This window comes from Parasteatoda tepidariorum, chromosome 3, assembly GCF_982258835.1.
Source record: "Parasteatoda tepidariorum strain Cologne lab strain chromosome 3, Ptep-v5.0, whole genome shotgun sequence".
Classification (NCBI taxonomy): domain Eukaryota; kingdom Metazoa; phylum Arthropoda; class Arachnida; order Araneae; family Theridiidae; genus Parasteatoda; species Parasteatoda tepidariorum.
In genome coordinates this window covers 50,216,858-50,233,321 of record NC_141757.1, presented here as the reverse complement: position 1 = coordinate 50,233,321, position 16,464 = coordinate 50,216,858, and the positions used below count along the sequence as shown (strand labels likewise).

The window sequence follows — 16,464 nt, the reverse complement described above, 5'->3', positions numbered from 1 at the left end:
TTAATACATATTAGATGAAGTCAATTAAAAATATTTTAAGAAATTATTTATTTTGTTATTTACTCAAAAAGTGCCAAAATGCGCTAAAAGAATGCATTTCACAAAAATTCTATTTTTGAACTGTAAATTTTGTAAAAATCAAAGAAATAAAATTTTTAAATTACAAGCGCAATGTAATGTTAAAAGGGATTTAAAAATTTAACTCATAAAACATTCTTTATTCAATTTATTTTTATGATAAAGAGGACTTTTTTGTAAGAACTGCATTAAGAAATGTACCTGGTGTTCCAAAAATGATCAGTGATTGGAAAAATCTTTTAGTTTTGATAGTAATCAGATCAGGTGGTTGAAAAGATTTTTATGCAAAATGCAATAAACTGCATATTTTTATCTCTTTCCAAAATCATTTAAATAGCTTTTAAAATTGACGATAATTATTTCGGAATTACCTTTTCATTAAAGACTATGTTACATCAAACAATTTATTTACAAACAGCTTTATGAGAATGTTAAGCATTTTTTTTTAAATTTTGGCCTCATAAAATGTTAAAGCAAGATCCAGAATAATGATAATCTAAAATATATTATTAAAACTAAGTTGCTTTGGAAAATTAATGTTCTAAACCTTTTTACAATACATTTGTAAGCAGTTTATTACGAACGACGAACACTCGTTTTACAATATTCAAATTAAACATTTTTTTCCTCACATTTCTGTAATTTCATGTCCTTCATGGTAAATGAAATATTTATTTGTTGTCGAAATTTCGTGTTTGCATAAAATATCATTTCATCAGCATTAGTTAAGCATATATTACTCTTCAATTGCTCAAAAATTTAATTCATAGCAAGGTTAGAAATATGTACATGCATTGTGGAGTTTGCCTGATTGTCAAAAAGCAATATCACCGACTTTATGTTATGTACATTACAAATGAAGTACAATGCATAACGTTATTTACATTAAAAATAAATTTTATTTATTGATATAGGGAAACATCGAGTCACCGCAACAACAGTAAATTCTGACTTCCACTGATGCTATGTTATGTGCACTAAATATTCATTGCTTTCGCAATACATGTTTATTTTTAAATAAAATATACTTGTTTCATTTAATGTCATGACATGGGATCATTTTAAATAATTCATAAAAAATAACTATCAAAGTTTTGTGCGTTTTATGATTTTGACAACTCTATACTTTATGCGCATGAAAATGGCATTTGTTACGGACATATAAACATATGAACACAACTAAATGCTTAAAAGTTTATTTTATAATTAGATAAATAAGCTTAAATTACTTACTTTAATATATTTTCTGTTAAAATAATAGCATGATTTCAAACGTTACTACTTTGAACCTGCATCAAAATACTAAATTGCCATTCTAAATATATATCATACAGTAAATTTTAACTTATCTATGTCTACTATTTGCTAAGAACATCATTAAATAACCATGGTATTAAGACTTTATACTCTTATTTTTATTTAGAAAAATCTGGACACCATTTAAAAAATAGAATTACAATGGCCCAATTAACATCAAGAATGTTCGAAATTGCTTGTTTCAATTGGGAAAAAAATATTTTTGAAGAATTTATAGAAAATTTTGCAATATCTTGTGTTTATTCCTGTTTCTAGACAGTATTACAATTATATACCATTTAAAAGTGTTTATGAATCTGAAATAAAAAATTTATTATGAATAAAATATCTAATTCAATAAAAGAACTAATAATGGTGAATATTTATATATATCTTACTATCAAAATTTTCCATATTATTGCTATAACATTTATCATTTTTTCGCAAACAGTTAACAATATGGCAAATGTTTTAGTGGGGTAATTCTATAGGCTATATTGTCATAGAGGAGCGATGATATCTAAATATCTCAGCTTAAATATCTCAGATATCTTTTACTATATTGCAGCATTTGTAGTTGTTTCGTAGAAATCATTTTTACTTGTTTATCAATTTGGACAAAGCATTGCTTTTCGTGACAAAAATAATCATGTAAAATTTAAATTTTTATTTTATTTAGGGCTCAATTATTTCATGGGACTGTTGTTTTTCAATGCGTAGATCAAATATTTTTTTCATCCAGCTATCCCTTTAAAGAACATATATATTTCAATCTCTGTTCCTGAATAAAAAGCAAAGGAATATTACAATGAAGTTATTCTAATAAATAGGTGGCTATCTCATCATCAGCTTTTGGAGAGAGAGCCACAAAAAATCGAGCAACAATGGCCGCTTTTCATTACTATATATTAACACATCAAGGATCGTAGGGTCCTTTAAAAGCTTAAAAATAGTTAGAGAAAATTAGAATCTAGGATGCATTTTAGTAAATGTGTTGTAATCACCACGCTTAATTTTTCAAAAAAAATAAATAATTTTAAGAGTTCTGGGTTTGTGAATTTTTTTCATTTGGTTTGGTTCTGTTTCGTAATTTTAAGGTTAAAGTGAATAAAAAGAAGTACTGTTTTTTACTACAGTATTAAAACCGCTTTCTTAAAATTATTAGGACTCAAATTACCGTGAATCATACACACCCTGCTTACTACTTTGCTATACTAAAAATCAAGCATATTATCCGATAGAACCCTGCATATTATCCAATTCTATAAACTCAGAATATCAGTTTGTTAGATGTGGAGAAGAATATAATACTGCAACTAATAATAATAATAATATATATAGAGTGCATACAATGACTCTATGAAACATGTATAAATTTTGAAAACCTTTGCCAAAATGTAGTAAAGTTGCTTCGAAAGTGATTGATTAAATCTGCCTCATTAGAGTTTGTTTATTTGATTATTTTTACTTATTTTTCAAGAAAAAATTCATTCCTTACTGCTCATTGTAAGTTTCTAATGGTAAAGTCTATGAAATGTGTTATTTTCAATATTTTAACTTCAATTCTTTCCACTTCCTAACAACTTCTTTAGATAACCATTCTACTCTAACATTTGGAACAGATAGACACTAGTTAGTTTAATTTCAAACTATTTTGTTTCATATGTTGTTTACAATATTCCAGTATTTTTTGCTCAAAATCTGTTAACATGTATGAGAATTTAAAATATGAATAAACATTTAGTGTATATCCTTTCCTAGTTTTTTTTTATGTCGATTTAAATGAACTATGGCCATCTATCTCAGTTCTACCCTAATTAATTTTCTCAAACTTGATTGCTTATCAAAGATCTAATTTAACTTTAGTCATTTACTTAAATTAAATTATATTTATTTAGTAAAGTGATATCTTAAAAGCGTAACATTAAAAAAATAGAAAGAAAAAATTATTTTGATACGATACATGAAAAATGTAGCATTATAAAAAGAATATCTATTTTTTGAGAAAAAGAAGAAAAAAACTGACATGATTGATCACACCTTCAGCGAGCTATAATTGGAAATCAATTTCATAAAAATGTATCTAAATAGGTAGATATAACATTAAATTTGTATTGGATATTTTTTACTGAAGTCCTTAATCTTTGAAGCAAATTTCAAAATGGTTCGAATAAGGCTGCATTAAGTATCCGAAACAAAGTATTAAGTTCGTATTTTCGCCATTGCATATCATTGACTGTCCGAGAATGAATATTTAAAATTTCAAATAAATTATTATAAAACAAAATAATTTCTTATTCCATAATTATATACATAAGTTGGTGCCACCTTGATTAAATAGTCTCATATGAAAGTAACGCGTTTACAAGTAATGAGTTCAAATTGAAAAATTAACTTGTAAGTTGCGTTAATTACTGAAAACAATAATTTTAATCATGTGTAATTTGTTTTTCATACATAAAATATTTACTATTATGCAATGTTTGTCAAACAATTTTTTAAATATTTGGCCCATTAAAGATTTCGTACGGGCTTTCCTATATTCAGCATTATTATAATACACAGCTGTTTAATGATATAGTATTTTATGGTTCTGTATTTGGCTTGATTCCAAACTTAAGTTATAATTCGAAGTATCAGATGTTCCCGTTTTGTCCTGAACGTTACTGATTTATCATTAACATATATTTCCATCAACAGTTATTTCATATAAAATTTGAATAATATCATTCATTTTTATATTATGAAATATTTATCATTTGATATTAGTAAAAATCTTATTATGATGTATTTATTTAAATGTAGCATTACAAAACACATTGAATTCTTATGGTGCCATCTAGTATCAAAAACAAAAATTTCTAGTAAAATGAAACATTTCTAAGCAAACTTCCAAAAAATATTTCTGATTTTCACAAAATTATAAAAATATAACACAGCAGAAAAAAAATAATAATTTAAAGAGATATTATTTCAAAAACATTTACGAAATAAATATTTCAGATTTAATATAAGAAGAATATTCCGAATTAAAACGCGTCGTTAAGAATTAAAAAGCATTCTAGTTTTTAAAAACTATCGTTTTATGTGGTTCTATTTAAAATTGGAATATGCATTAGACAGTAAAAAATATTATTATTTTCTGTAAAAATAAAACTTGCTGAGCAATTATATGGTACAGAAGTATTGCATCTTTACCTTTAAAATTTATACTACCGTTTTGAAACTCGTTATTGATTTTCGTAACTGACGATATTTCTCCTTCTAAAACATAGAATGAGGAAAATTGAAACTTCACTTCTAGGAACATTTCCAATTAGAAACGGTTTCATAGCAATCACCTTAAATTTTTCAAAGTTACAACGGAACACTGAGTCATTTTAGACGCTCTTGTCATAAAGACTTTGAAGTTTCAACTAAAGTTTTTATATAGAATGTGACAAGTTCTAATAACAACTATGGAGAATTTTGCTAGCAGATATAAAGACACAATTCTTTAGACAGGTACAATAGCTATTTTTTTTTAAAAAAAAGATGTCACAATAATTTCAATATCTTCATATTTCCTGGAATTGAATCATATATACTAGTCTATTTATTCTTTTTAACATTAATTTTCAGTTTTCATTCATTAATAAATAATTCATGAAAGTGAAGCAGACACTATTAGACACATAAGAAAAATGAAACTTAGATTTAAATACAGAATTAATTGGTTAAAGAGTTTTTCATATTTTATTTCATTGCCCAAGATTTAAATGAATCGGGTGGTTTCATTAAAGTGTACTTTTGCATATTTGTCTTGCTATTGAATCAATTATTTCTTGAATATTCTGATTAATTAAGTTTAAATATTTATCACTACATATCACATTTTTAGTGATTTCTTCCCAGTATTGGATTCATTATTAAATAATACTTTATTCAAGATTTTCATCAAAGGAATAGAAAAAAGCTTAGATAGATATAACTTACTTTCTAAGAGAAATTTCCTCAGCAGCGAGATATTATTTAATCAATTAACTACTGAATATTTTGATGAAATGAAGTTAAATGATGTTGTTTTAGAATTTTCTCATTTAAATAGAACTCCCTTTATATTCCCTTTACTAAACTCACCTCTTCTATGGAATTATTAATCTCAATTGACTTTAAATTTCTATTATTGTTTCATTTTAATAAATTTTACTCACCTTGTTAATTTAATTCTGCTCCTACTTCAGACTTTTATACTTGACTTTAAATATTTGCATAGTATATCTATGATGTTAAATGCATAGTTAGAAAATTAATTTTTATTGACGTTAAATGCATATCTTAAAGTAATTTTTTAAATAAATAAAACTTGAATATTGTTCTATTTATGAAGATTTACACAGAATTAAATACGAGTTATAACTTTTTTTGTAGGTCTAACCATATTTTCAGAGTTTAATTCTTTGATTTTCTGATAAGTAAATTTTTGAAGATCTACGATATATCCTATTTTGACAAAAATAAAAAATAGAAACAAAAAAGAAACAATTCAAAATGAGAACTAAAAAGAAAATTCAAAAAATAAAAACTTTAATATATATTTTTTACTTAAAAATATTTTTTTCTTTTTAACTATTAAATAACAAAATCGATTTTCATGAAAATATTTAATGAGAACGAGTTTTCGAAACTATGTAAAACATTTTCTTAGATTACGCAGATGAAAGAAATTCATGTGCTTGATGGTTTATGTTTCGAATTTTGTGCGTGTCCAACTATTTAAATAATCAGTGAATAAGTGATTTATAATTTAAAGGATTTTGTAAATATATTGGCCTGCTTTCCCAAGATTTCCTCCAGACCCCAGACTGATGTAAATTTGATTATTGTGGTTGTGGAAATAAGTCATTTTAAGCAGAATTTCAAAATTTATGCGTTGTGCACTGGCTTAGTTTGTGAGAATTACATCATTTGTTCGATTCCTCCTTTTTAAGAATGTAGTCTATGTCAGTAAACAACTTCAGACTTTTGTAGGGAGGATCTCCCATAGTTATTGAAGCCACTGCTTTCCGAAGAGAAAATTTTGACAAGTTCCCTTAGTATTCTGTTCTTATGTACTATTTTAAGATCTTAAAAAGTTAATGGAATTTCAACTAGATCTCAGCACATAACACTTAAACAGCTTATCGCAACCGTAAAATTCGCGATACTTTTCACCAAAAACGTTTTTTCAGAAAAAGTTTAAAATGTGGTTTGTCATTCTAACCCACAATACCTTCATTTAAAAATTAAAACAATGATATTTAGATAAGCAGTTTTGTCTGTTTTAAAAGCTTGCGACTTCATTTAAACATTTGAATATTTTAGAATAATAAAGAAACTTACAAATTCATTCTAAATAACTTCATTAAAACAGTAAGATTTTAGGTTTTTTTTATTATAAATTTTTTTTATATTATGTTCACGTGTGATGAGATGTTACGGGATGTGCACAGATTTAGTCTGAATATTATTTCTTCAAAGTAATAAGTTAAAACGCGTTCAAGATGTTAAATATTTTAAAAATCATCAAATGACGTTATTTAATTTACATGTGATAATCGAAAAACACATTTTCTTTGGGTCAAGGCTATTTATCAAATACAAGTTAGCTATACTCCTCATTTAAATAAAAACATCTAAGGACACAGAAAAAAAATACAAAAAAACAGACTATAAGTATAAAGAGCATTCTTATTTTAATAAATTATAACCATTCCAATCAAACAAGATGTATGTCCAATATAATGTCTCAATGAAATGTATAATACATTTATCAGTAAGTGCTTTGATTATTTGATTTATTAGTTGAGTTTAGTCTTGACTTCCGGTCTCTGGATATTTTCAAAGCTGCAGAAATCAATATGAATCACTCTTACATGAATAGACAATTTATTATTTCATTTCATCATGATACTATATGTTTATTAGCGGAGATTGCCCTGTCAGTGCAATTATATCAAACGACATTTGTATTGTGGAACAAAAGGTTGAATGAATGGAGCAAAACATTTCTATTTATACTGTGGCATTAAATTACTGATGTATTTTTTCATTGTGAGAAAAAATTCACTTTCAATATATTTACTTTTATGTAATTAGATTATAGCATCTTAAAAAGTATATTTATAGTAAATTATCTGAAGTATTAACGTAGTATAAAATACATCTGAAAATTTAATTTTTCAGTAAGCAGCCAGTGCCTAGCACACTCTAATAACCTAGTAGCCACTTTTTTCTCAAACCTTATAAGTCGGGAACTGATATCGATAGGTTCTTTTCATTTAATAGCAGCATTTTGCACATTTTTTGGAATGAATTATTTGCATTTTTTAAAAAAGAAAATTCATATCACAAAATTATTATTAAAATAAAATTTAATTCGACAATAAAAATAATATAAATATATGACAAAACTTAGTTAAACTTACTTAATATGGACTTTAAAGAAATTTATTTAAAAATATTTTGGGGAGGTGAAATACATTTATTGTTTGCATTACAATTTTGAAATACGTGAAGTGTAAAGAACCTCGTCATCAACATGAATCGTTACAACATAAATTGATAGATTCTGTAGAATCGAAATCGCGAATGGTGATGTTGGATATTTCAATGAAAATTCTGTTTACCAGAGTCTTTCTGCATTGATATACTTTTATCATTAAGCAAATTTCATAAAAAATGAAGAAAAAAAATGGAACAGAAATTTCGGTTGCTGAAGTCACCACCTTTTTTTTCTTTGACTAGCAACGTAGCGAGTGGTTATTCTCAGGTCTAGTATAGTGTATTTCATCAGCCTAGTTAATGCGTAAATATTAAAAAAAGAAAGAATTGATATTGATTTCTTTAAATGAGGTATCAATGACAAGAAAACAATATTGTTGATATATATTTAATGTTAAATATTATGTTAGGTGGCTTATTCGCGCATATTTTATGTTTTATTTTTATTGCTTTAATTGTTTTGTTTGGGCAAAGGTTACTTGGATTTTTTTTACGGTTTTAATAGGTTAATATTACCACTTTTAACCACGATCTAACTCACTCACGTTCAAAATTTTTTATTCAATTGCATTTTAAATTAATTATTTAAGTTAATTATTAAGTATTAAGTATTAATATTTGAATTAATTGTTAAGGTCTTTTGATGCATACTTCCCCTCATGGGATTGTCCAAGTTATTTCAAAGTAGTTGTAGCCTGAAATCTGGGATGGCCAACCCCTCTTTTGCTTCATGCATATTGTGCATAAAATAATGCAGTGAACAAATACAATTTAATTTGCTCTTAATTTTTTGTTTTAAGACAATGAAATGCATTTTTATTCTTCACTATGAAGAAGTACTAATATAAAACTGAAATAAAGCAACACACAGACAACAACTACGTGAATAATACCGTGCAATACTGCATTTTGCATGCTTTTAACGAAAATTAGAAAAAAAAGTGCAGGTAATGAAATTATAGAGTGATAGTGTATATGTATGAAAAAGAAAGAGTTAATAAAAATAATTGTGGTTATTAATAATAATTTCCAAATATTATTGAATTATAAACTAATAATTTATATATCTTCCTTATAAGTAATAATTTAATGCTTTGGAATTCAAAATATTTCTGTTTGAAGTATATATATATATTGATCAAGTGGGAAGTTACATATTTTATTATGAAATAAGTTTTTCTACATTGATGTAAACTTATTTTTTTGTCTTTTATATTATAAACGTTTTTATTAAAGACCAAAACATAATGCTTTAGTTTATTTTTCTAAATGTAATACGAAAAATATGACATGCTTATTTTCGATTACATAAAGAAATGTAATCAAAACGAGGATTCCGGTTTAATCATGCATAAATAGCTCTTTCACGAATGTTTACTACAATTCATGCCTTCTTGGATTTCGATTTCAAATGCCAGTACCATGTGTTACGCAAATCAGCAATGCCATACTTTTGGCAGGCACATACTAAACCTTACTAAATGAATGTTTTCAATATTAGACAATATTTAGATTTATCATTTCACCAGGTTTTACATTAACTTTCTGCATTTTTTATAAAAAAAATTTTCTAGTTACATAGCGTAAAAAAATTCTGAAAGGGATAAATTCTTTTCGTTTTCTAAAAATATCCGGGATTAATAGATATAAATGTCCTTATCAATGAGAAAAAAGCATGATCAAAACAATCAGAATATGGTTAAATTTTCAGTTTTTCTGGCTTTATGGGAATACCAAAAAGCATGGTATTTTTTACCGCAGTCAGTACTTTGGTAATGCTTTTGGTAATATTCACAATAAAATATAATTTTATATTATGAAATAAAATATGGTAAATTTATCTTTCTACCTCTGAGAATAACGTAGAAACTATTTATTCGGTTAAATTTACTCTTCAGTTTTGTATTTTTTGCTAAATGTGCGGTAATTTTAACTATTACAGAAAACCGGAATTCCGGGTATACAATCACCGCATGGACGGAAGAATTACGTAGTTAATGGTTTAGATATCCTACATCTGGTTTTTATTAACCAGAATTATCACCATACAGAAACCAGAATCATCACCATACTGTAAGATATTCTTACGTATCACAATATTTTAACATGTATGTATAAATTCCCCGTATTCACAACAAATCGAATTACATTTAATGTTAACAATTATTGGTTTTTATGTGTTTATACGTGAAATTGATTTATTTTACAATCTTGTATATCCAAGCTCTTTTAGAATTTTATGAACATGTTTAACTATAATTCCATTCATATTTTAAGCAACCTTAAGATGATGATAATCTGAATCATATTATCGTATATATTAAACATGATTATATAATAATATGGTTCTACTTAAATGAACACGTGATTCAATTTAACACGTTATGAGGATTACATTAATTTTGCATGATATATATTGGTTCAAGGTGTATTAGAGCTCAACGTTCAACTGATTTCTTAAGGCTAGAAACTTTTACGTCTTACACTCGATTGTCGGTGCTGCTTGCTGTTGCGGAAACACTAAAAATTGCATAACCAGTGCATAGAACCTGAATCATGTTCACCAACAATGCTCTAGATCAGCAGTTGTAAATTTTTTTCAGCAACAGAACCATAAGCGATCAAGCTTCTTTTAGTGGAACCTAGACATAATAAATAAAGTTCATTAGCTGTAAATTTTCTAACCAAAAAAAAAAAATTGGAAGAAGTTTTTTTTAAAAATTGTTTTATTAAGAACAGTCTTAAAATTTGTACTTAGGCAGTTAAAGCAATGTATATGCAGCGGCATGTTGCCTGGTTGTTTTCATCTAGTTGTTAGTTATGTTATGATTGAATAAGAGAGTTTTAATTAAATTTGTTTTCAAAAAATGAGCTATATTAAACAGGTATAATGTTTATCAAAGAATTGTTTTTCTTGACTTGGTTTATTTAATTTTTAATTATAAAGTGCAATGAGAATTACTGCTTCAATTTATAAATGCATATCCTTATTTTAATTTGTGTAAAATAATGCTATTGAAAATATATATTTTTAAATTTTGTTAGTTATAGATTTTAAAATCATTATTCGTTAAAAAAAAATCATAATTTCCAGAGACCCAGCTATATTTCTAAGTCACTCTAAGGTTCCGCGAAACAACTTGTTGGAACTGCTGATCTGGATAAAATGATAGTCCTTGCAAAATATTCGTTTGATAATATATATTTATAATTGTAAAAAAATAAGGATATTAATAATTGAAAATTCTCCTAAAGTTTTTACAATCAACAAGAGATATGAAAAGAGCCTTCATGGAAATCACTCTTTCTACTAGCCTAATTCTTTCATAATTTTATATAAACAAGTGATTTTTTTCTCTTTTATTTTTCTTAAGCTTTCTCATAAACACTGTCATTGTGAAGAATTGGGGTTTGATCCCAGAGGTGGCTTGAAGTCCACCCAGCTTCAGATCAATGGGTACCAACTTGTCAGGGGAGTAAAGATAGCTTGCGTGCTGGCAACCTTGCTGCAATCATGGCGTTGGTCATGAAATTGTCAAAACTCTAACCTCTGTGACCCCCAATATCTACAACGGGCTGTAGCGAAAGTGCTTTACTTTACTTTTCTCATAAACAGAATTTTAAAACATAAATTTTACAAATAATAACATAGCACAATTTTTAAACATGAATCTTCAAATCAATAAACTGATGGTTGGGTAATTATTTTTATTGATTTTAATGCTTGTATAACAAATATAAATATAGAGATTCATGCGATTTATACTTTCTCCAAAAATTTTATAAATAATTGTAATCTGATACAATGCATGTTTAAAAAATATATTATAAATATATTTTTTTTAAATTTATTTTTAAAAGAAATTACCCATGATAAATAAATAATATATTTCTAAAGATTTTTATCCTTTTGAAACGTTAGTATAAAAATAAAATACCCTCATACTTTTCCTGGCAATTACAAGGTAATATACTGCTTGACCCACTTTCCTGCCATACATTTTTCCTGATATGTCCGTAAAAACGTCCCAATCATCCCGAATGACAATGCAATAAATTGCTGAGTTGACACTATGAAGTACATACTGCAGTTATATAACTTGTTACAGTAAGTACTCGTTAAAGTTGAAAGGGTAATATGTCATTTTAGGGGAGGATGTACAACTTTATCAAAAAAGCTCTGGTTTAAATTATTACTTTTATTTCCGAAATCCTTAGAAAGAAATCACTGCCATGAGCAGAAGTTTACTCTGATTTTATTGTCTGACAAGATCTTTTTCGAAACAAAATCATAAAAAACCTCATATTTTTAACATTTTATGCTAAATGAAGCGTATATCAAAATTGTGGATTTAAAATTTTATTAAATTTTTATTTTTATTTTTTTATTTCTTTTTACATTCATTTATGCAAATAAAATTTATACAAAAAAAAAACTCAAATATTTTATTTTTTAGAAAAAAAATGTGTAAAAAAAGTTTCTAATTTTTTTTTATCGTGATCAATTAATTACTCATGTTTGATTGAAATGATTAATATGTAAGTAGACTAAATAGAATATTTAAAATTTTAACTAGTAAGGGTTTTAAGTGATTTATCATTTCAATGCTTATTTCCAGGCAGCAAATTTAAAATGAAATTTTAGATAATTATAAGTAAATTTTAATGCATGCATAATTATTTTATTTTTATTCATTTTGGATGTAAACCATTAAATCATGAAATCCCTTAAATCAATAAAAAATGAGGAGGAAAAAAACTTCTATGAAGTATAGTCAGATGCAATGAGCCCAGCTGTGTTTGATTGGTATGGATTATGCATACCACCCCGAGTATTAGTCGTATGGGTTGGTATGAACTCGCACTAGCCACAGTACTGAAGTTAAATATCCTCAGTGGCAAATAGATGATAGGTTAGAATCCTTTGCCTTAGGGCTAACCGTGGGAGGTTTTCGTGGATTTCCCCTCCATGTAACGCAAATAAGGGTTAGTTCCCCTAAAAGGTTTCTTCTGGGTTGGATACAAAATTACAATGCTATGGAGTTGAACATTGTTTGACGCAACTTTAAAAATTGGTTGGCTGTTCAACGCAGGTAAAAAAATATAATGATGCACTTTGAGACATTAAACCAAACTGTGTGTTTGACTTATATTTTGTGGCAAAATTGGCAAGCAGACTAAAAAATATCTTATAAATTTATGAAAAATTCATTTAAACTTTTCAAGTCGATATGACATTACTCATACCTGGCTAAAAGAGGCCTCTATAAAATTTCACATTAAGATATAATGTCTCAATAAATAAAAATTTTAAGTTACACTACACTGTGAGAAATGTTACAGACTGTCAAACAATAAACTCTTTCAGGTTTGCTTTGAACATAACAAGAATATGAACCTTATATTATATTATATTATATTATATATAATATAAGGTTCATAATATAAGGATAGTTATGTTATATTATATTATATTATATTATATTATATTATATTATATTATATTATATTACATTTACATTAACATTAACATTAACATTAACATTTATATTTATATTTATATTATATTTGTATTATATTAATATTATATTATATTAATATTATGTTATTCATAGTTATGTTATATATTACTTGAAAAACTTGCATTGTATTACAGTGCATGGTACCGATACTGAATTTACGGTATCTGAAAGTATATGGGTGATTCTTTCCAAACATGACGATTCGGACCAAAAAATTTCTTCAAAATAATTTAAATTTTCTTTTTGTTTGCTTCTTTAGTTACACTTATTAATGTCTTACAGGCAGCAGTGTAGTTTATTGACATTTTCTCGAGAAAACAAGTAAACTAGAAATTCACCAAATCTTGAATACTAGGAAAATGACATATTAGCTTAGTTTAAAAAACAGTCATTTTATGTTATTAGTAAGTAACTCCTCAACTTAGGCCTTTATGTTAGATGGACCATAAATTGCATAAATTAATTCTTTTTATCCACTGTAGGAAGAATAAAAAAAAACTTTTTTGCTGACATGTACAGAATAAAATTGTGAATAATAATCAATCAATAGATAAATAAATAACTTTGATTACACTCAAGCATATTACAATCGTACATAAACTTGGTAAAAGGTTAATATTTGCTTTCCATCCTTGCAGTATTAGCAGTTTAAAAAAAATTCTGGCAACACTTCAATGTTCTGGCATTCTTAAGCAGGAAAATGAAAGTCACGATAATGACAAATTCGCCATTTTATAGCATATAACTTTACTTTAATTTAATATTTTGGCCTAAGACGTTTATATTCTGCAGAAAACAACAGGATTTCTTAAAATAACTCAGATAAATCTATGTAGTTTATGTTATTACTGATTTCAAGAAGCCAGAAAAATGACAAAACAAAAACCTACTCACCTTGAAAAAATTTTTGAAATAGATTTTGAACCAGAAAATTGGTTCTTTATTCATGCAACAAGACAGGTTCATATAGGAGGGCATCTAATCAATCTATTAACATAAGATATTGATTGCTGGCTCTATCTATTTTGGTTATAAACCACTAAATAAAAGTAGCCAGGAAAAGGCCAGATTTTCTTGAGACAAAAAAATTATTTTAAACGAAGTTTTAGTAAATAATACCCTCTGCGTATATTCTAGAAATGCTTACACCGGTTGAGATAAGAAAAATTAGACATTGAAAAATTTATGAGAAGTTTTGAAGCTAGTTATTATTGGAAACATTGTTTGGGACATGCCAGGCAAATTACATTTTGAAGTACAATTAAATTTTTTAACTATACAAACAGTCAATGGTAGTGCAGAGTCATTTTAAAATGCTAACAGCAATTCTATTTATTAATTTTTTTAAAAAAAATGTTCTTTTAGTATTATAGTATTAGACCTTGGAGCAAGGGACAGTGAATTGTCATATTTCGTGAGAATCACCCATATATTACCCTAAATTAGCTAATTTATATGAAATTAAATTTGAGTAAGAAAGTCGCATATTTCAGTAAGTTTAAAATATTATTATTTTGAACTAATGAACACAATCTTTCCCCTTTTGTCATCCAATGTGATTTAATGTTTTTCTTAAACAGCTGTGTATTGTAGGGCTTCTATTTTATCATTATGTTTCTATTTTATTATTATAAAAAGGCAGTAAATTCAGGCAGTCTAACGCCATGTTACACTTTAATTTTACAATATTATTTTACTTATCATCATTTGAATTTAAATGCCATAGATAAAAGATTTCCGATGTTGAGGAGAAATGGTAGACGTCTGCATTGTGTAAAAACATTTGTCGAGCAAAATGTTTATATATTTAAATATAATGAGGTATATTTTAAGAAGAAACTGGAAACGGAATAATGTCTAATAATATCAAGTTTAAAATAGATAAATATTTGCATTTGTATTCCGAAAACACCTACGGCTGGGAAAATACAGTTGTGCAAGCTATCATATTTTGAAACTATAACAGGTGTGAGAACTTAGTGGTTACATAGACAATGATATTGTACAGTGGTGCATCGCTTTACTTAAACGATCTGTTTTTTTTTTAAATAACCTCATGAAAATGAAATGGTAGGAAATTAATTGACTAAAAACTTTATTTGCCTAAAAAATATATAAATAAGAAATAATAGTCTATATGTTTCAAGTCCTCAAAAATAGGAGCATATTCTCAAAACTTGCTAGACGTGAATGAGAAAAATCATTCTACTTTTGTTTCTTCTCATTCACATCTGCCATGTCTTGAAAATGGGCGCTTGTTTTTCAGCACTTGAAAAATGTAAACTATTGTTTTTTATTCATATATTGTTTGAGCGAATGAAAGTTTTAATCAGGTGAAGTCTGCACTTTTACTTTTTCCAATTAATATTTTTTTATAATAAATAAATTTAAGTTTTTTTATTAGATTCATTAATACTTTCACTTTATTTGACATTCAAAATGCTTAACGAAACTTTTTTTATATTAATGTATTCCTTTCCTTCATTCCTATAATAAACAGTTCAAGCAGAAACAACTATTTTTTAAAGCAATAAATGTAATGGTAAATACATACATATTTCAATTTGCTTATACACTTACACGAATAAATAATAAAAAGGTCTATTTACTCCTTGCACAAGTTTTGAGTTAATTATCTTACAACCAAAAATTTACATCAAATCAGGTTTTGATCTATGCATCAATTTAACACTATTAGAAATAATTGTAAAAAAAAAACTTTATAAATTTATTAGTCGTGCAAGGATGCTTTAGCAATTATATAAATTCTGAATATCATTTAAGTCTCGATGATATTATTTTATATCATCTTCCTCTTGTTTTTTTTAAATTTAATCATTGGTTGAATCATCAACAATATCATACATCATGTACTGTGTAATTCACATCGAAATAAAAACAAGAAACTAAAATTTAATTTTCACGCTGTTCAATTGTTTTGATCAAATTGCAAACGCAAGAAAAGGATCAACGAAATGAAACCAATTTACAGAGTATCCAATCGCTACTTTATACACAAGCTTTAAATTAAAATTATTACAGACTT

The 16,464-nt window shown here is 26.3% G+C and overlaps 1 protein-coding gene across 3 annotated transcripts in view; it reads left to right on the top strand.

Annotated features, from left to right (window-relative positions):
• Positions 1 to 16,464, top strand: part of LOC107436145 (GTPase-activating Rap/Ran-GAP domain-like protein 3) — a 607,350-nt gene that overhangs the window by 286,430 nt on the left and 304,456 nt on the right. The gene's annotated exons all lie outside the window — the stretch shown is intronic.